This window comes from Scyliorhinus torazame, chromosome 9 (genome assembly GCF_047496885.1).
Source record: "Scyliorhinus torazame isolate Kashiwa2021f chromosome 9, sScyTor2.1, whole genome shotgun sequence".
Lineage (NCBI taxonomy): Eukaryota > Metazoa > Chordata > Chondrichthyes > Carcharhiniformes > Scyliorhinidae > Scyliorhinus > Scyliorhinus torazame.
The window spans coordinates 79,037,693-79,059,565 of NC_092715.1; the positions used below are offsets into that span (position 1 = coordinate 79,037,693).

At 51.7% G+C, this 21,873-nt stretch overlaps 1 protein-coding gene across 11 annotated transcripts in view; it reads left to right on the top strand.

Moving 5' to 3' along the window:
• ssbp2b (single stranded DNA binding protein 2b) overlaps nt 1-21,873 on the top strand; it is a 645,808-nt gene that overhangs the window by 205,009 nt on the left and 418,926 nt on the right. The window lies entirely within an intron of this gene.

The window sequence follows — 21,873 nt, forward strand, 5'->3', positions numbered from 1 at the left end:
GGGTGCCCGATGGCCCCCAGGCCTCTACATGGGTGGGGGATGCGAACGGACTGGCCATCCGACGCCCCCCCGACATCTGGCGCTGCCAGTCCTGGAGGCCCGTGCTGGTATCGACAGGGGTCTGCAGGTTTGCAGCCATGGAGCCCAGGGGGTTGGCAAACCCTGTCTGTGACAGTGCGACGCCGGCTCGCACATGGCCACTGGCGCTGATGCCCTCAGCGATGGCCTGCAGAGACTGGGCCATGGCCTGCAGAGACTGGGCCATGGCCTGCTGAGACTGGGCTATGGCCTGCTGAGACTGGGCTATGGTGTTGAGCGCCTCTGCCATCTGGCGCTGGCACTGGCTCATGGCCTCCTGTGAGAGGGCAGCCATGTCCTGGGCCACAGACGCCGCCTGCACGGAAAGCCCCAGGCCTCGCAAACCGTTCCCCATGTCTGACACCGTCGCACCCATTGCCTCCACCGCGGACGCCACCCGTGCGGTGTCGGCCTGGGTGGCACGTATGACCGGCACCACTTCCAGCTCCTGGACGCGGGTGGACTCCTCCACCTGCGACTGCAGCCGCTGCAAGCCGGCCGTCACCCTCTTCGCTCGTCTCCGGGTCGGTGGTTGCATCGGATCCATGTGTGGGTGTGGTAACTCCAGGAACCCGGGATCCATCTGGGCGGCAGATGTTCGCTTGGGCTGGGCTGCCCTCCGACCGCCCGGCCCCTCTGCTGCTCCTACCTCCACCTGCTGTACCGGGACGGCTGTGTTGTGCGCACCAGTGAGTGTACCAGACGCCTCATCACTAAAGTGCCCAACCGAGGTGAGTGTTTCTGCGATGGTGGAGGGTGTTGGTGACAGCAGTGGCGTTGTGTCATGCTCTTCGTCCCACTCTGAGTCCATGGCACTTTGGGGTGGGGGTTCGTCTCCACCCATCCACTCGGAGTCACTGTCCGGTATTTCGTCTTCCTGGGTAGTGCTGTCCCGGGTAGGGGTGTCCTGGGCAGTGCTGTCCCGGGTAGTGGTGTCCTGGGTAGTGGTGTCCTGGGTAGTGGTGTCCTGGGTAGTGGTGTCCTTGCTCGGATGTGACGGGGGCCTGTGGCTGCCCCCCTCGTCGCTGGATGGTCGCTCCCGCACGTGACGGGGGTGTCGTCTCCCTGTTGCTCCAGGTCTCTCCGTCTCCCGTGGTGTGCGAGGGGCATCCTGCGGGCGTCGCATGCTGGAGGGTCCGGGTCTCTCTGTCTCCCGTAGCCTCCGAGGGGCATCCTGCGGGCGTCGCATGCTGGAGGGTCCGGGTCTCTCTGTCTCCCGTGGCCTCCGAGGGGCATCCTGCGGGCGTTGCATGCTGGAGGGTCCGGGTCTCTCCGTCTCCCGTGGCCTCCAAGGGGCATCCTGCGGGCGGTCTGCATCTGCGGGGATGGGTGCCTGGACGTATGGTCCTGCGATACACAATGAAGCATGCATGGTTAGACACGCAGGCAGTGATCAGGTGATATGGAGGAGGGGGATATAGGAGAGGGGGGTTATGGGGACGGGGGATATGGGGACGGGCTGTCGGTGGCTCACTTGCTAGTACGCCCCCGACCTCTGCATCAGCAACCTCCCGGTCGTCAGGTCCGCCAGCCAGTTCCAGGGCCCTTTCCTCGTGTTCGGTCAGTGGCCTCTCATCAGCGGGACCTCCTCCAGTCCTCACATGCTCCCTATTGTTGTGTGCGCGCTTCTCCTGTGGGGGGGGGGGGTGTTGGTGGCAGGGGTAAAAGGCAACACTGTTAGGCAGGTATATGAATGCACGCCATCGGTTGCGCGTGCATTGCAGAGGTTAAGGTTAGGGCTGGATTCACTTGTGGATATGGGGGATATGGGGGAGGGGGGGATATGGGGGAGGGGGATATGGAGGAGGGGGATATGGGGGGATATGGGGAGGGGGATATGGGGAGGGGGGATATGGGGGAGGGGCGATATGGGGAGGGGCGATATGGGGGATATGGGGAGGGGCATATGGTGAGGGATGATATGGGGGATATGGGGGAGGGGGGATATGGGGGGTGGGGGATATGGGGTAGGGGGGATATGGGGAGGGGGGATATGGGTGAGGGGGGATATGGGAGAATATGGGGGATATGGGGAGGGAGATATGGGGGAGGGGGGATATGGGGGATATGGGGGAGGGGGGATATGGGGGAGGGGGGATATGGGGGATATAGGGAATATGGGGAGGGGGGATATGGGGGATATGGAGACGGGGGATAGGGGGGGAGGGGGGATATGGGGAGGGGGATATGGGGGAGGGGATATGGGGGTGGGGGAATATGGGGGAGGCTCACCCTGCCTGCTCTGACGAGGTCGTTCACCTTCTTGTGGCACTGGGTGCCTGTCCGTGGTGTCAGGGCCACAGCGGTGACGGCCTCTGCCACTTCCCTCCACAGACGCCAGCTGTGGCGTGGGGCAACTCTGCGGCCGTGCCCGGGATACAGGGCGTCCCTCCTCAGCTCCACTGCATCCAGGAGCGCCTCCACATCCCGTGACTGGAACCTCGGGGCTGAGCGGCGGCCAGCCATCCAGTCGGGTGTTCCGGTCGGGTGGGGGGGGGAGCAGCGCGGCCTTATGAGCCGTCACGCCGTGCAGCGCATATGACGTGCACGGCGTGAACCACGTGCGCAAGCGCGGATCCCATCACGTCGATGCTAGCCCATTTCGGGCCGGAGACTTTCGACCCATTTTTCCGACATGACGCAAGTTGGATTTGCGCCGATCGGCGGACTTTGCGCCGATAACGGAGAATTTTGCCCCATTTCCCTCCTTTGGAGGAAATGTAAATTTTTGACAAGTTGTATTTTCTAGTAGTTTGTAGTCCACATGGGCATTTTCACAGTAACTTCATTGCAGTGTTAATGTAAGCCTCCTTATGACACTAATAAAGATTATTATTATATTTTTCCTATTTAAAAAGGAAGCATTTATTGAATTTTGTGATTTTGTGAATGAACTTTAAAAAAAAATCTGACACTTTTTTTCTCTCCAATAAATTGTTTCAGTCAGATCTGTAGGTAGTAAATTTTGAGTTATTGAGTTGCGCAAATTCCTTCCAAATATCTACTATCTCAACTTGTGATGAATTCCTGGGTGGAGGCGGGTGAGGTGGGAGTTTTTTGGGAGAAGGATTTACTACTTGTTTCTGTAGTAAATATTCTGTTATGAAATAACGGGTAAGCTTGGTCGGGAGTCCAGAGACAGATCATGGATTGGGTTGACTTGTGAACGGTGGGCAGGAAGGTGTCATGGAGATAGTGTAGGTTGGTTGGCTGAGATATAAGAGGAACTGAGGACGTAGGTTTGCAGTCAGAAAGTTTGTGAGGGTGGGGATAAGCGCCATGGGTCTGATCACCGGGAACATTAACAACATAACTTAGGGTGCCAAGAAAAAGCATTTCTGCTCCTCCTGACAAACATGCAACGCTGGAAAGACACATAATTGTTACATCCAGCAGCACTTGCCTCTGTTCAACTGCTGGGTTCCCTGGCTGGCCAGTTTTAAAGCTGGAACAGAAATAGAATCTGATGCCTGCATCCTCATTGAAATATTTAAGTGAAGGAGTTGCCTCCTAAGAATGGATTGGCTGGCCGCCACCTCAGTCCTACCTCTGCTAAAACCATAGGTAAGAGGGTTCGGGCTGGGATGGGTTTGGCTTTGAGAGTTCTTACACTTCAGCTTTCAAACAAAGTCAAATCCAGTTGTTTTGAATATTAACAGTACCTCTGTCTCCTCCTTCAGTTTTCCCAGTTCATTTTGGAACTCTTCCCACCCTGTTCCTCTCCAACCCAACCCAGTTGAAGCTGGTATTGGATCTTCAGTCTCCCAATTCAAACTGGTTCCATTGTTCCTCTCCCCAAGTTCAAGCTGGTTGTCTTTTATTTTTTCGCTTGCTCCAACTAACTCTCTTAATTTAAGTGGCAATGTTTGGTCCTCTTTCTTCAAGTTTAGCTTGGCTCTTGCCCTTTCCATCTGTTGACACGGCATTCTCCTTCCTTTCTCCACCATTCCTGGTTTCTTCTCTGTTTCCCCATCCCCTGTAAAGGCATTTTCAGCTTTTTTTCTCTTCCCTCCCAAAGCTTTCCTCCCTCTGCAAAACCAGTGTCCCGCTTTCCCGTACTCACCTCCCTGCCCACTATATTTATCCCTCCCCATTATAATAATAATAATCTTTATTAGTGTCACAAGCAGGCTTACATTAACACTGCAATGAAGTTACTGTGAAAAGCCCCTAGTCGCCACACTTCGGCACCAGTTTGGGTACACGGAGGGAGAATTCACAATGTTCAATTCACCTAACAAGCACATCTTTTCGGGACTTGTGAGAGGAAACCAGAGCACCCGGAGGAAAACCATGCAGACACGGGGAGAACGTGCAGACTCTGCACAGACATTGACCCAAGCAAGGAATTGAACCCGGGCACCTGGCGCTGTGAAGCAATAGTGCTAACCACCTTGCTACCATGCCACCTTGTCTTTATATTGCCCTGTCTTTTTATTTCACCTTTTCTGTGCATTCACCCTCCTGAGAAGTACTTTAGCAAAGTAGACATTTTAATACCATTTTTCTGTTATGTTACAAATAACATTTTTGATAATTTGTTCAACATTGTGGTTAACTCTGATATCAACATTACGACTTGAAGTTGAATTAATTATATTTTCCTTGTCTGACAATAATCATTGGTGTAGGGTAGAAACAGAGGGCACAATCTAATGGAAAGGTTTCTAAGAGTCATTTAAGGCGGGTTTGGCTGGGAATTTCTCCCTGGCTCTGACGGCGAGTTCCCCTTCGCTATCTAACCACACTTCGTCAAATCTGTAGGTCCTGGCGAGTTTCTCGCCGGGTTACCCCAGACATCGAAGCCGGAATTTACCGTCTGTTCACGCAGGTGGGATCCTCCAGTCTGACGACGGCACCCCCCACCTCGGGTTTCCCGGCAATGAGGGGTGCATTCAACGGGAAATCCTGTTGACAATGTCGAGACCAGAAGATCACGCTGACGGGCTGCTTCTGCCGCCAAAAAACATGCAGCGAGCGGGCTGTGCATACAATCCCACCCAGAATTATTTTCATCACTGAGGGGCTGAACACGCTGGCCAGACTGGTTCCTCAGAGATCGGGCCACCATTTTGAAAGGGTGCACCAATCTCTAAGTGAGTTTGAAGCTCCCCACACCCCCACCCACGGGCACTGTTATCCCCCACGCACATCAACATTACCCCCCCCCCCCCAAGTGAGAACACCCCACTGTGGGGTCGCTGAGGGCCCCCCTTTCCAGGCCTTCCTATGCACCCTTTCGTCGTTTCCCCCCCTTCACACTCCACAACCTTCCGGAGGCCCTTCCATTCCCACTCTTCCCTCCCCCCCACCACCTGTCACATCCCTCATCCCTCCTTTCATGGGCATGGCCAGACCACAGGCCCTGGTCCTTAACACCCGTGCCACCCTGGCACTGATGTCCTGGACGTGTCCCTACCAGCCTGGCTGTGCCACCAGGGCAATTTGGCAGTGCCAGGGTGCAGTGCCAAGGTGCCTGGGTGTCAAAGGGAGAGCCTGGGTGCCACCCTTCCCTGTCACTGACCACCCAGGCATCTCCAATGGCCTGGGAGACTGCCCAGGTGCCGTGACGCCTGGTCCAAGTTTGTGTGGACCGGTACTAATCGGCACCCCGTGACCTCTCATTGGGGAGCCGGTTAGGCCATTAGATCGGGCTTCCATCTTGCCGATGAAATGGAGATTACCCTCAATTGGCCTCAATTAGCTTTGTGCCGCGTCTATGCGGGATCTGGATCCCACCAACGGTGAAATGAAATGAAAATGAAATGAAAATCGCTTATTGTCACAAGTTGGCTTCAAATGAAGTTACTGTGAAAAGCCCCCTAGTCGCCACATTCTGGTGTCTGTTTGGGGAGGCTGGTACTGGAATTGAACCGTGCTGCTGGTCTGCGTTGGTCTGCTTTAAAAGCCAGCTCTTTAGCCCTGTGCTAAACGAGCCCCAAAATTAAAATATTTTTTATTTTCATTTTCAAATAATAAAATTAACTGTACTTTTGAGATGGTAGCTGGTCACTAAATTAAGAACCAACTGGATGGACCTCAGCAACATGCTAGCACAGATAATAGCAGAAATATTTCACAATTTGTTGGAAAAAATAGTTGTTCTGAAGGATAGAAAATGTGATGCCATATGTAAAAGGCATGTTGAGAATAGTTAGCTAGGGACCAGTTTAGTTTCATATTGGTGCTAAGGAGAATTTTACAAAGGATTGCCAAGGAGATAGGAGTGGAACATTTAAATGTTCCAATTGGTAAAGCTTAACATTCTGCCTTGCTCAAAGGCAGGCCCTTTGGCTCATTGTCTGCTGGTACATCATCCTGAGTCACTCCCTTGGCAATATTTCTTACTGGTTTGCCTTTCATTCTCCGGGTCAGAGTGAGGAGCTGGAATTGAACACATGTCGTTGGCGTTATTCTGAATCACACACTAGCCATTTTGCCAACTGAGCTATGGAGGTAGAGAAAGTCAGGGTGGGAAAGTCAGAGTGTGATTACATATTTTGCTTCATCTCAATTGTATTTCACTTTTCAGTAAACTTGATTTAAAAGATCACATTATTGCCAATCATTTGGGAAATACTGCCTATAATTCTGAGATTGTATGGGCACTGAAGTATGTGGTAGATTTGAACTGATGGCAGTATCCTATTTATGGAAAATATCATTTGTGTCACCCCTGCATATTATCAGTGTGAAATGGCTCACCCAATCCGTTGTTCAAATTTGTGATATACTTTGCCTTTCTCGAGAAATTTGAGGCCAGGCACAATTAGTTTATCAAATCAAGCAATATGTTCCTCCCGCTCTTCATAATAAGGCAGAGCACAGGACTTACTCAACCGGCCTGCACTTACGAAATGGCACAGTAGCACAGTGGGGCAGCACGGGAGCACAGTGGTTAGCACTGTTACTTCACAGCCCCATGGACCAGGGTTTGATTCCCAGCTTGGGTCACTGTCTGTGGGGAGTCTGCGTAGGTTTCCTCTGGTTTCCTTCCACAAGACTCGAAAGGCGTGCTTGTTAGGTGAATTGGACATTCTGAATTTTCCTGCTGAACCCTCAATAAATGGATTAATGATCTTATACCGATAATTTATTGTACTAAGCAGTGACTACACTTCAGCAGTACTGTTTGACTTCAAAAATTCTTTGGGATGTCCAGATATGCACTATATAAATGCAAGCCATTCTTGATACTAGCGTCAAGAAATAAAGATTCAACTAATTTCTTTCTCATTGTCGCAGAGTTTTGAAAAATGTAGGAGCACTGGTGTTTAATGCAGTCGATATAGCAAAACTTTAATTTGCATTAAAAATCAGGGAAACAAATGTACATTTTGCTTGCATTTCATATTTTACTTACCTCTATAACATATTTCCTTGTGTCCATATTACTTTCTTTTAGTCCCAAGAGAAGCACAATCTAGCCCCTGGATATCTATTTGGTTCACTGTCACTTCTTGGTTTACTGTATGCTATGGCAAATTGATAAGGAAGGTGACCTCCCCATCATCACTCTCCTCATTTTAAAAGATAATCGTGATGTGAATGACCACCTTATACACTCGTAGAAACTGGATTGAAAATCATATTAGAATCCATCTTCTCCAATGGATCATGCAAGATTGTACTCGGGGACTGGTTTAGCACAGTGGGCTAAACAGCTGGCTTGTAATGCAGAGCAAGGCAGCAGCGCGGGTTCAATTCCCGTACCGGCCTCCCCGAACAGGCGGTGGAATGTGGCGACTAGGGGCTTTTCACAGTAACTCTATTGAAGCCTACTTGTGACAATAAGCTATTATTATTATTATTGTAGTGCTCTGTCACCCTTTACAAGGGCAAATAAGCATTCTATCCTGCAGTACAAAGTCAGTATGTTACATCAGCATCTGAATTACAGGTAATGATGGGGGAAATCTTACAACCTTAGTTTTTAACGGAAGCTCGGGCCAGTGGTGGGTCCAGTCTCCACTGATCCATGAGGGCCTCCCGTTTGCATGATCTTGACAGAGGCCGCCTTTGGGAACTCTGTTCAATTAAGAATGGCAATGGACCATGTCCCACACTGGGTGGAACTGCAGGCCAGTAAGGAGAGCTTCCAACGCCCGTGTGGTAGTCACCACTGTTTGTATAATACGAGTATTAGAGATAATACGGTAAGGCTCCTGTACTACAGGTACGGGGGTAGATCCCTGCCTGCTGGCTCCGCCCAGTAGGCGGAGTATAAATGTGTGTGCTCACCGAGCTGCTGCCATTTCGGTAGCAGCTGCAGGAGGCAACACATCTCTGCTTAATAAAGCCTTGATTACTCTCTACTCTCGTCTCGTTGTAATTGAACGTGCACCAGCCCGCAGTGGCGACTGGACGTGGGCTTGTTGGTGGACGAGGCGGTGTGCGAGAGAGTAGGGAAGTGCATGCGGGACTACCTGCAGGTCAACGACACAGGGGAAGTCTCAGCAGCAGTGGTCTGGGAGGCGCTGAAGGCAGTGGTGAGAGTGGAGTTGATTTCAATCCGAGCTCATAGGGACAGGATGGACAGGGCAGAGGCGGACCGACTGATCAAGGAAATCCGACGGGTAGACAGGAGGTATGCGGTGACCCCAGGGGCGGAACTGTTGAGGGAGCATCGGAGGCTGCAGGCTGAGTTTGGGATACTGTCCACGGGCAAGGCAGTGGAGCAGCTTAGAAAGGCGAGGGGGACGCTGTATGAATATGGAGAGAAGGCCAGCAGAATGCTGGCACAGCAGTTGAGGAAGAGGGAGGCGGCCAGGGGAATAGATAAGGTGGTCGACGGAGATGGGAACCTGGTAGGGGACTCGGCTGGGCTAAACAGGGCGTTTAGGGACTTTTATAGCGGACTCTATCGCTCGGAACCCTCCACAGGGCCCGAGGAAATGAAACGCTTTCTATACGGGTTGACTTTCCCAAGGGTGGGTACATAGAACATAGAACATAGAATAGTATAGCACAGAACAGGCCCTTCGGCCCTCGATGTTGTGCCGAGCATTGTCCGAAACCAAGATCAAGCTATCCCACTCCCTGCCATTCTTGTGTGCTCCATGTGCCTCTCCAATATCCGCTTGAAATTTCCTAAAGTGTCCGATTCCACTATCGCAGCAGGCAGTCCATTCTACACTCTAACCACTCTCTGAGTAAAGAAGCTACCTTGGATGGCAGATAGAATTTAATACAGAGAGGTGCGAGCTGATTTTCATTTTGACAAAGGCTAGGGCTAGGAGGGAGCTGGTGGGCGAGTTGGGGGCTCCGATTAGGGCCAAAGAAATATCTGAGGGCTTGAAGGTGATGCAGTTGGGTAAAGCTCCGGGGCCAGATGGGTTCCGGTGGAATTTTACAAGAAATATTCGGGGAAATTAGGGTTGCTGGTTAAGGTTTTTAATGAGGCGAGGGATAGAGGGGTGCTGCCCCCGACGATGTCACAGGCCACCATCTCGTTAATATTGAAGTGGGACAAGAACCCGGAGCTATGGGGGTCCTGTAGGCGGATCCCGTTGCTTAATGTGGACGCTGTAGCGCACAATGACTTACGAGAGAGACGAGAAGTGATGAAGTCGATTCAGGCTTTATTAAGCGAGACTGTCCCCAGCAGCTCAGCAACAGAATGAAGCTGCGGGGAGAAGCTCAGGTTCTTATACTCCACCTTCAGGGTGGAGCCAGGAGTCGGCAGCCAACCAGGACCCGGGATCTGTCAGCCAATAGCATCACGGCTTCACAGTCCCACATGACCCCTAATACATACCACCACATTCACCCCTTGTTAAAAAGGAACCCGGCGGGGTGGTGGTTCGTATGGTGGTAGGGGTTTACAAGGCAGGCCCTGGAAGGAAAATTTCGGACATGTTACTACAGTTTTAGCCCTACACTGGGCTATGTAGAAGTTTGTGAAAACTATTTACAATATTAGCAAAAACATTTTTTTTTGTTACAACAACATTCTTGGTGTCACGCGGATTCCACGAGTCGAGCGGGCGGTCTGGTCTTCCTCATCGATCGCCTCAGCCCCGGTGGTGGTGCAGGTGCTTGTTCAGGCGTTGTCGTCTCCGGGAGCGTTTCGGTGTTTGTTCCTGTTTTACTCCTGGGCGGGCACGGGAGGAGGACCGATCCCCCCGGGAAGGGGGCGGTCACGGGGTGCGCCGGTGGCAGGGAGGGGATGATCGGTGTCGGGGGGGGGGGGGTGTGTGTGTTGCCGGCGGGCGCCAGGTCCCGCAGGGAGATCGTGTCCTGTCGGCCGTCGGGGTACGCCCCGTAGGCGTACTGCAAGTTCGCGTGGAGAAGGTGAACCCTCTCGACCAACGGGTCCGATTTGTGTGCCCGCACATGTTTCTGGAGCAAGATGGGTCCTGGGGCCGCCAGCCAGGTCGGCAGCGACGTTCCGGAGGAGGACTTCCTGGGGAAGACGAGGCGCTCATGAGGCGTTTGGTTAGTGGTGGTACACAGCAGCGACCGGATGGAGTGGAGAGCGTCCGGGAGGACCTCCTGCCACCGGGAAACTGGGAGATCCCTGGACCGTAGGGCCAGTAGGACGGTCTTCCAGACCGTGCCGTTCTCCCTCTCTACTTGCCCGTTCCCCCGGGGGTTGTAGCTGGTCGTCCTGCTCGAGGCTATGCCCTTGCTGAGCAGGAACTGGCGCAGATCGTCACTCATGAAGGAGGACCCCCTGTCGCTATGGATATACGCGGGGCAACCGAACAGTGTGAATATAGTGCCAAGGGCTTTAATGACTGTGGCCGCTGTCATGTCGGGGCAGGGGATGGCGAAGGGGAAACGAGAGTACTCGTCCACCACGTTCAGGAAGTATGCGTTGCGGTCAGTGGAGGGGAGGGGCCCTTTGAAATCCAAACTGAGGCGTTCAAAGGGGCGGGAAGCCTTGATCAGGTGCACTCTATCCGGCCTGAAAAAGTGCGGTTTGCACTCTGCGCAGATGTGGCAGTTCCTGGTGACTGTACGGACCTCCTCCACAGAGTAGGGGAGGTTGCGGGACTTTACGAAATGGTAGAATCGAGTGACCCCCAGGTGGCAGAGGACCTCGTGGAGGGCTTGGAGACGGTCTATTTGTGCGTTGGCACATGTGCCGCGGGATAGGGCATCGGACGGCTCGTTCAGCTTTCCGGGACGGTACAAGATCTCATAGTTGAAGGTGGAGAGTTCGATCCTCCACCTTAAGATCTTGTCATTTTTAATTTTGCCTCGCTGTGCATTATCGAACATGAAGGCTACCGACCGTTGGTCGGTGAGGAGCGTGAATCTCCTGCCGGCCAGGTAATGCCTCCAATGTCGCACAGCTTCCACTATGGCTTGGGCTTCCTTTTCCACTGAGGAGTGGCGGATTTTTGAGGCGTGGAGGGTCCGGCAGAAAAAGGCCACGAGTCTGCCCGCTTGGTTAAGGGTGGCCGCCAGAGCTACGTCGGATGCGTCGCTCTCGACCTGGAAGGGGAGGGACTCGTCGATGGCGCGCATCGTGGCCTTTGCGATATCCGCTTTGATGCGGCTGAAGGCCTGGCGAGCCTCTGTCGACAGGGGGAAGGTAGTGGACTGTATTAGCGGGTGGGCCTTGTCTGCATACTGGGGGACCCACTGGGCGTAATATGAAAAGAAACCCAGGCAACGTTTCAGGGCTTTGGAGCAGTGGGGGAGGGGAAATTCCATAAGGGGGCGCATGCGTTCGGGGTCGGGGCCTATTATCCAATTGCGCACTACGTATCCCAGGATGGCCAACCGGTTTGTGCTAAAAACGCACTTTTCCTCGTTGTATGTGAGGTTCAGGGCGTTAGCGGTCTGGAGGAACTTTTGGAGGTTGGCGTCGTGGTCCTGCTGATCGTGGCCGCAGATGGTTACGTTGTCGAGATACGGGAACGTGGCCTGCAACCCGTGCTGGTCAACCATTCGGTCCATCTCCCGTTGGAAGACCGAGACCCCGTTTGTGACACCAAATGGGACCCTTAGGAAGTGGTATAGACACCCGTCTGCCTCGAAGGCGGTGTACTTGCGGTCACCTGGGCGGATGGGGAGCTGGTGGTAGGCGGACTTGAGGTCCATGGTGGAGAAGACCTTATACTGGGCAATCCGATTGACCATGTCGGAAATGCGGGGGAGAGGGTACGCATCTAGCTGCGTGTACCTGTTGATGGTCTGACTATAGTCTACGACCATCCTTTGCTTCTCCCCGGCCTTTACTACTACCACCTGGGCTCTCCAGGGACTATTGCTGGCCTGGATTATGCCTTCCTTCAGCAACCGCTGGACTTCAGACCGAATAAATATCCGGTCCTGGGCGCTGTACCATCTGCTCCTAGTGGCGACGGGTTTGCAATCCGGGGTGAGGTTTGCAAACAAGGACGGCGGTTCAACCTTGAGAGTTACGAGGCCGCAGATAGTGAGTGGGGGTATTGGGCCGCTGAATTGGAATGTTAGGCTCTGCAGGTTACACTGGAAATCTAATCCCAGTAATGTGGGCGCGCAGAGTTGGGGAAGGACGTAGAGCCTGTAGTTCTTAAACTCTCTCCCTTGCACTGTTAGGTTCGCGATGCAGAACCCTTTGATCTCTACGGAGTGGGATCCTGCAGCTCGGGAAATCTTTTGCGTGCTTGGATGGATGGTCAGAAAACAGCGTCTTACCGTGTCTGGGTGAATAAAACTTTCAGTGCTCCCGGAGTCGATCAGGCATGGCGTCTCGTATCCGTTGACCAGCACCGTTGTTGTCGTCGTCTGGAGCATCCGGGGCCGCGATTGATCCAGTGTCACCGAAGCCAGTCGTGGTAGTAGTGTCGCGGCGTCTTCTTCGGACCCTGAGGAGCCGTCGATGCTGGGGTCCTTTGTTGTCAACCAAGGTAGTGGCGTCCATGAATCGCACGTGGCCGGGGGTGGACAAAATAGCCGCCCCCATAGATCGCACGTGGCTGGGTGGTCACAAGATGGCGGCGCCCATCCTCCCCTCGTGGTGCCCGGGATCCAAAATGGCGGCACCCGCGGGTCGCACATGGGGCGCTGGGGGGGTTGGGGAGCGTTTGGGATGTGCTGGGCTCGTTCTTCTCCGGGGATTGCGGCGACTCCCCGGGACCAGCACACTGCCGCGTAATGGCCCTTCTTGCCGCAGCTTTTACAGATAGCTGCGCGTGCCGGGCAGCGCTGCCGGGGGTGTTTCGCTTGTCCGCAGAAATAGCAGCGGGCCCCCCCGGGATGGTCTGGCGCTTTAACCGCGCATGCTTGCGAGGGGGGTGGGGGGGGGGGGTTTGTCGCGACGGGGGTCCACGGAGCCCAAGGGGCTGCCGCGCGGTCGGGGCCGTAGGCGCGGGCGTTTTGCGAGGCCACATCTAGGGAAGCTGCAAGGGCCCGTGCCTCTGAGAGTCCTAGCGACTCTCTTTCTAAAAGTCTTTGGCGGATTTGGGGAGAGTTCATACCTGCCACAAATGCATCGCGAATTAGCATGTCCGTGTGTTCGATCGCGTTCACCGGCGGGCAGCTGCAGCCCCGTCCCAAAATTAGCAGCGCGGCGTAGAATTCTTCTAGCGATTCTCCGGGACTTTGCCGTCTCGTCGCGAGTTGGTGGCGCGCGTAGACCTGGTTAACGGGCCGAACGTAGATGCCCTTCAGCAATGCGAGCGCCGTCGGGAAATCCTCTGTGTCTTCTATGAGAGGGTAAATTTCCAGGCTTACCCTCGAATGCAGGACCTGCATTTTCTGGTCTTCTGTGATCCGGCCGGGGGCCGTTCGGAGGTAGCCTTCAAAGCATGCTTGCCAGTGTTTAAATACTGCTGCCGAGTTCGCTGCGTGGGGGCTGATCCGCAGGCATTCCGGGGCGATCCGGAGCTCCATAGTCTTTTAAGCTCGCTTAATAAATTGTAGCGCACAATGACTTACGAGAGAGACGAGAAGTGATGAAGTTGATTCAGGCTTTATTAAGCGAGACTTGTCCCCAGCAGCTCAGCAACGTAATGAAGCTGCGGGGAGAAGCTCGGGTTCTTATACTCCGCCTTCAGGGCGGAGCCAGGAGTCGGCAGCCAACCAGGACCCGGGATCTGTCAGCCAATAGCATCACGGCTTCACAGTCCCACATGACCCCTAATACATACCACCACAGACGCTAGGTTGTTGGCCAAGGTGTTGGCCTCCAGGATTGAAGATTGTGTGCCGGAGGTGATTATGGAAGACCAATCCGGATTTGTCAAGGATAGGCAGTTGGTAGCCAATATAAGAAGGCTGCTTAATGTGATTATGATGCCCCCGGAGAGAAGTGAAGTTGAGGTAGTTGTGGCCATGGCTGCGCAGAAGGCGTTTGACCGGGTAGAGTGGGACTAACTATGGGAGGGGCTTGGCCGTCTTGGGTTTGGTAGGGGCTTCATCAACTGGGTCGGGCTGTTGTACCAGGCCCCAGAAGCCAGTGTAAGGACGAATAAGACGACCTCGGCCTATTTTAGGCTGCACCGGGGGACAAGACAGGGATGTCACCTCTCCCCACTGCTGTTTGCGTTAGTCATAGAGCCGCTGGCAATTGCTCTGAGAGCTTCTAGGGGCTGGAAAGGGCTGGTTGGGGGGTGGGGGGGGGGGGGGGGGGGGGGTTGGAGCATCGGGTATCGCTGTATGCGGATGACTTACTCCTAAATGTAGCAGATCCAGAGGCAGGGATGAGGGAGATTATGGCGATTCTGGGGGAATTCGACTGGTTTTCGGGATACAAATTGAATATGACGAAGAGTGAGATGTTTGTAGTCCAGGCAAGAGGTCAGGAGGGCCAGCTGGAGGAGTTACCGTTCAGGTTAGTGGGAGACAATTTCAGATATCTGGGGATACAAGTGGTGCGCGACTGGGGCCGGTTACACAATTTGAACTTGTCCCGGCTGGTTGAGCAGATGAGGGGCGAGTTTTGGAGATGGGATGCGCTCCCGCTGTCACTGGCGGGGAGGGTGCAGTCAGTTAAGATGACGATATTGCCGAGATTTTTATTTGTGTTCCAATGCCTCCCGATTTTCATCCCGCTGTCCTTTTTTAAGAGGATGAACAAAATTATTTTGGGCTTTGTTTGGGCGGGTAAGTCCCCACGGGTGAAAAAAGTGATGCTCGAGAGGAATCGGGGGGGGGAGGGGGAGCTGGCCCTGCCAAATTTTTGTAATTATTACTGGGCGGCCAATATTGCGATAATAAGGAAGTGGGTAGTGGGGACAGGGGCGACCTGGGAGCGGATGGAGGCAGCCTCATGCAGGGGCACCAGCTTGGGGGCGCTGATAACGGCACTGTTGCCGTTCCCGCTGGCGAGATATTCTACCAGCCCCGTGGTTGTGGCGGCCCTGAGGATCTGGGGTCAGTGGAGGAGGTACGTTGGTGCAGTGGGTGCATCAGTTTGGTCCCCAATATGTGACAACTATCGGTTCGTTCTGGAAGCCTAGATGGTGGATTTCAGGTATGGCAAAGGGCGGGAATTGAGAGGATGGGGGACCTGTTTCTGGAAGGGAGCTTCCCCACCTTGAGGGCGCTGGAGGAGAAGTTTGGGTTGGCAGCAGGGAATGATTTTAGATATCTTCAGGTGCGGGACTTTCTGCGCAGGCAGGTACCATCCTTCCCGCTCCTGCTACTAAGAGGGATTCAAGATAGGGTAGTGTCTAGGGGATGGGTGGGGGAGGGGAGCGTCTCGGACATCTACAAAGAATTAATGGGGGCGGAGGAGACGCATATAGAAGAGCTGAAGCGTAAGTGGGATGAGGAACTGGGGGGTGAGATGGAAGACGGCCTATGGGTGGAGGCGCTGAGCAGGGTCAACGCGACCGCCACATGCGCAAGGCTCAGCTTGATCCAGTTTAAGGTGGTGCACCGGGCGCACATGACAGCGGCCCAGATGAGTAAATATTTTGGGGTGGAAGACAAGTGTGTCAGGTGTGCGGGTGGACCAGCAAACCATGTCCACATGTTCTGGGCCTGCCCAAAGATTAAGGGATATTGGCAGGGCTTCGCGGATGTCATGTCCAGGGTATTGAAGACAAAGGTGGAAATGAGTAAAAGGGTAGCGATCTTTGGGGTGTTGAAAGACCCGGGTGTCCAGTAGGAGAGAGAGGCGGATGTTCTGGCCTTTTCCTCCTTGATAGTCAGGCGACGGATATTACTGGCTTGGAAGGAGTCTAGGCCTCCGACGTCAGAGGCCTGGTTAACCGACATGGCGAGCTTTCTCGGCCTGGAAAAGATCAAGTTTATCTTGCGAGGGTGGGTGTCAGGGTTCGCCCGGAGGTGGCAACCATTCATTGACTTATTTGCGGAGAATTAATCGTCGGTGGGGGTGGGGGGGGTTTAGCATAGAGTCGGGGATTAAATAGGCAGGCCTTGGAGGGACGGATGTCTGCGGTTGCTTTTTGATTACTGTTCTTTGTACTCTATTGATTTTGTGCTGTGGTTGTTATGCCAAAAATACCTCATTAAAAATTGTTTGTTCAAAAAAAAAGAATGGCAATGGACTGGCAGGAGGACCAATGGGAAAGCCTAAAGCTATGGATGGCACAGCAGATGTAAGAAGGAACATGCAAGGGCGTTCCAAAATAGAGGCACCCTCTGAATACATCAATTTAAAAACAAAGAACAAAGAAATGTACAGCACAGGAACAGGCCCTTCGGCCCTCCAAGCCTATACCGACCATGCTGCCTGTCTAAACTAAAATCTTCTACACTTCCGGGGTCCGTATCCCTCTATTGCCATCCTATTCATGTATTTGTCAAGACGCCCCTGAAAGATCACTATCGTCCCTGCTACCACCACACCCTCCGGCAGTGAGTTCCCGGCATCCACTACCCTCTGTGTATAACACTTGTCTCGTACATCTCCTCTAAACCTTGCCCCTTGCATCTTAAACCTAGTAATTGACCCCTCTACCCTGGGAAAAAGCCTCTGACTATCCACTCTGCCTATGCCCCTCATAATTTTGTAGACCTCTATCAAGTCGACCCTCAACCTCCAACGTTCCAGTGAGAACAAACCAAGTTTATTCAACCTCTCCTCATAGCTAATGCCCTCCCTACCAGACAACATCCTGGTAAATCTCTTCTGAACCCTCTCCAAAGCCTCCACATCCTTCTGGTAGTGTGGTGACCAGAATGGAACACTATACTCCAAGTGTGGCCTAACTAACGTTCTATACAGCTGCAACATGACTTGCCAATTTTTATACTCAATGCCCCGGCCAATGAAGGCAAGCATTCCGTATACCTTGTTGACTACCTTCTCCACCTGTGTTGCCAATTTCGGTGACCTGTGGACCTGTACACCTAAATCTCTCTGACTGTCAATACTCTTGAGGGTTTTACCATTCACTGTATATTCCCTACCTGTATTAGACCTTCCAAAATGCATTACCTCACATTTGTCTGGATTAAACTCCACCTGCCATCTCTCTGCCCAAGTCTCCAAATGATCTAAATCCTGCTGTATCCTCTGACAGACCTCATTGCTATCCGCAATTCCACCAACCTTTGTGTCGTCCGCAAACTTACTAATCAGACCAGTTACATATTCCTCCAAATCATTTATATATACTACGAACAGCAAAGGTCCCAGCACTGATCCCTGCGGAACACCACTAGTCACAGCCCTCCAATCAGAAAAGTGCCCGTCCATTGCTACTCTCTGCGTTCTATGACCTAGCCAGTTCTGTATCCATCTTGCCAGCTCACCTCTGATCCCGTGTGACTTCACCTTTTGTACCAGTCTGCCATGAGGGACCTTGTCAAAGGTTTAAGAAACTGGTCACAACTGCCAGACCAATGCTATGGAGGGAAACTCCTTCAAGGGTTGGCCTGCTGCTATGGTTGTGGCCCTCTGTCATCCCCCACATTGTGTGGGGAAAGGAGAGGGATTTGAAGCGGGCCATTCTGGCTTGCTGTAGGGAGGCCACCTCCAGGTATCTTTCAGGCTTCTTCCCCAGCCAGGAAGGCCTATCGTCTGTTGTTAAAATCCTGGTAGCATGTATCCAATTATTTGTTGTTTATTCGTTGATGGGGTATGAGTGCCATTGGAAAGGCTATCATTTATTACCCATGCGTAATTGCCCCTGTGGAGATGGTGGTGTGTTGCTTTCTTGAACATTTGCAGTCCATTAGTGGACTTATAATTGTTCATCATTAGCTACCCGCCACACTGCCGGGCATGTAGCCGATGCTGGTATCACCCTGCCTCCAGCAAAATTACAATAGAGGCACAAAGCACAAAAGCTTCAAGTAGCCCCGCCCGGTCTGCCCGACCACAGTGCCCCCAGCCCTGAACGAAGCCCACCCTGCCTGCGGATCGGCCTTCCCCGACTGTGGCGTCGCCGGACTGAGTCTACAGCCGCCACGCTAAGCTGACAACGAGTGAGACCATGAAGTCCCACGCCATCGGGAACTCGGCCAGTCGGGGATGGAGCATCGCGGGGCGGACATCTTGCAATGGCCTCAGGCCGTGGATATGTGGCACAGCGTACTCTTGGACGGTGGAAACCCGCGCTGACACGGGGAGAACGTGCAGACTCCGCACAAACAGTGACCCAGCCGGGAACTGAACCTGGGGCCCTGGAGCTGTGAAACAACTGTGCTAACCATGCTACCGTGCTGATACAATCCTTTGCTATGTAACTCTTGCTTATTCTGGAGAAAGCCATCTTATAATGTTTCAGTTTTTATCCACAAAGCAATAGTACTTCTGCCTTCTGAGACATAGATGTGTCCCTGTCTTGATGTTCTGTCCCAAACATCTGCTCCTGGTTAACTGCACCTTTTGTATTAGTCACTATTTCTGGACTATTGGGCTTGAGTTTCACATTCTTGACTTCATGAGAGTTGTACATCTAATTGGCACACATGCATGTCCCTAGCTAGAATGACTATACAGTTTTAACTTCTGAAACCTTTTTTGGGTGACACAGTGGTTAGCACTGCTGCCTCACAGCTCCAGGGTCCCAGATCAATTCTGACCAGTGACTGTGTGGAGTTATCACTTTCTCCTCGTGTCTGTGTGGGTTTCCCCCGGGTGCTCCAGTTTCCTCCCACAGTCGAAAGATGTGCAGGTTGGGTGGATTGGCCATGATAAATTGCCCCTTAGTGTCTAAAAGGTTAGGTGGGGTTACTTAGTTATGGGGATATGGTGGAGGTGTGGTATTAAGTTGGGTGCCCTTTCCAAGGGCCAGTGCAGACTTGATGGGCCGAAAAGCCTCCTTCTGCACTACAAATTCTATGATTCTTTCACTTTCTCAGAGATTAACTTTCATATTTCGCAAAGATGCCCTTCTACATATGTTAGACAAAGTAATATTAGAACTAGAAATAAACTAAGGACTGAAAATTACAAACTGTGTACTGGAGACTGCATTTGAATGTCAGGGCAACTCAGGATGTAGCCTTGATAAGATCACAGACATCCCCGGAACAAATATTAGAATAATGTGAGCTTGCCAAGCTCTTCTCCCGAAAATTTGGGGAACTGATTCTCAAGTTAGGAGGCCAGCCTGACAGATACTACAACTTGACATAATCATTATCATAGAATGATACCAATCAGCCAACATTGCAGAAAGGTCCATCAGTATCCTTGGTTATGTATATTCCAGAAATAGTGGATTCACACAAGTAGGACAAAGTGGCATACAGTCAAGTGGGATTCCTCAACATTGATTCTAGGCCTCATGATGTTTCGTGGCTAAATTACCCAATATATGATCTCCCTCCTCCATTGCTCATCTTTGACCATAATCTGGAGGTCCTGTTCACAGCAGCTGGCTTCCTCTATGACAGCCTGGCATAAGAATGAACAAAGCACGTGGGCAAGTAAGGATTCCAGCTTTGTTAATCGCCACACATGAACTCGGTTACTGGCTGATGTTGATGGGGGAATGCAGGATGGCCTGGCATATATTCCTGGTATGTCAACATGCATGTTGCATTCCTGACAAGGTCCTGCTGGCCTGTCCCCTCTGAGCCACACTGGTCTGCGATTACATTGTGCTGCTGTGAGGGTCAGTAAGGCACAGTTGAATGCCCACACCCTGATAGATAGGTGGTGAATGGATAGGTGGAAGGGCAAACTTTTGCATTAGGTGTCTAACTAACATCAGCCCCTGAGACATTGTACTAATTTGAGTTGATTAAGAGTGTTCGGGCATCTTGAAGCAGCCATGATGCAGCTATCCCCATGGCTGGTTCCTGTGAAACTTTGTTTGTCATAAGTTAGTACTGTGTGCACCTTCACAACACAGGGACAATGTGCAGCATTGATGTCTATATTGTCTGATGTAAGGCCATCTCTTCCAGGGTCAATAGCTAGTTGGACACTATTACAGTTAGTATTACCTAATTTTTAGTAAGATATCTCTTCCACAATCCAGCAGCAAACCATTAACTTGCTGTCTCAGAGCAGCAATTGTTTACAGGGAGATCCTTCATACTACGCATGCCACATGCAGGGCCCAATTTCGCATCCAATCTGCAGGCCTGACTGTATCCCGCACCTGCATCCCTGGAGTACAGATTGCACCAATCGGAGGCCTTTCTATTGAGGTGGGAGCAGAGTCAGTAAATTGCCTGACTCAAGGCACTGCCACAGTACTAAAACCCCAGACCAGTGGGAAACCTGTGTGACACTGGCAATATTTTCTTGTGCTGGGATAATCTCTGACCATTGATGTTAATTGGCTCCTCATTACCATTGCATGGATTGCTGCTATCAGATTCACCCTGGGAAAAGAAGGCGGAGTTGGGAGCCCATCAGCAAACTGTCCAAATGCATTTTTGCTTAAATTTCATTGCTCCTCTGACTCCATTTCTGTCTTCAGGCCTTGGAAAAATTACCCTTTTAATTTCATATCCAAAAATGAAAATCTATTTCACAATAGTTGCCTGTTCTTTCCTTTGCTTGATGTCTAAATACTCAAGAAAAATTTGTGGCAAAACTTGATGTTGAGCAGAAAATTAATGCTACCAATGAAAAGTGCAAACTCCAATAACAGACAGGGATGAAAGAGTTAAGTAAGAAATTTGCATATTTTAGGAGAATAAAGCTGCAAAGATGTTACAAGTCTCTAATAACCATGAGGTGACATACTTCTGTGAACGCCGTTTGAATAAACAAATATAAGTTAAGAGTGGTGGAATCTTCGGCGAAAGTGCCAAAAGATTGACCGTGTGTCTGTTGCTCCTTTGAGCATTGTGTCAAAACAGCATAAAAGATGCAACCACAAATTTTTAATGACAAGTTTAAGTTGTGCAGTGCGAGTGATGTGCATGTTTAATGTGTTTTTTCTGATACATTTTGTTCTCATTCTGAAGTTTTTCAACTTGACGGTGAATGTTCGGAACCCTTCACCTATTTCCATGTATGAAGCTGGAACCTGATGGATGGCTGCCTAGGCACCATGACTCAGAACGAAAGTTCTGTAACCTCTACCTGTGACAAACCTTGCTTGAACATCTTGATTCATATCTTCTCTGCTTGTAGAGAGAGAAGGAGTTGGTCTTCTTCACTATGGTGGGCTCGCAGCATTTCATGATCAGTGCTTGTCAAAACTTGCAGTCATGCTGATTTTCAACCACTCGGTCCTGGATTTTCAAGAGTTCTTTGAATTTCTAGGGTTCAAGTGGTTCATTGCTGTTTCAAAATTACTGAACCAGAATATGTTGGAGGATGGGAATGAGCAGCACCCACAATAAGTTAGACATGTCTGTTCAATTTCTAAGAGCTAGTGGGAAATCAAAACAGTGTAGCTGGAATCTTACATTCCCCCAGGGGCAGTGATGGTGTGGGTGGAGGAGGTAAAATTGGGTGCTTTTACATTGGCG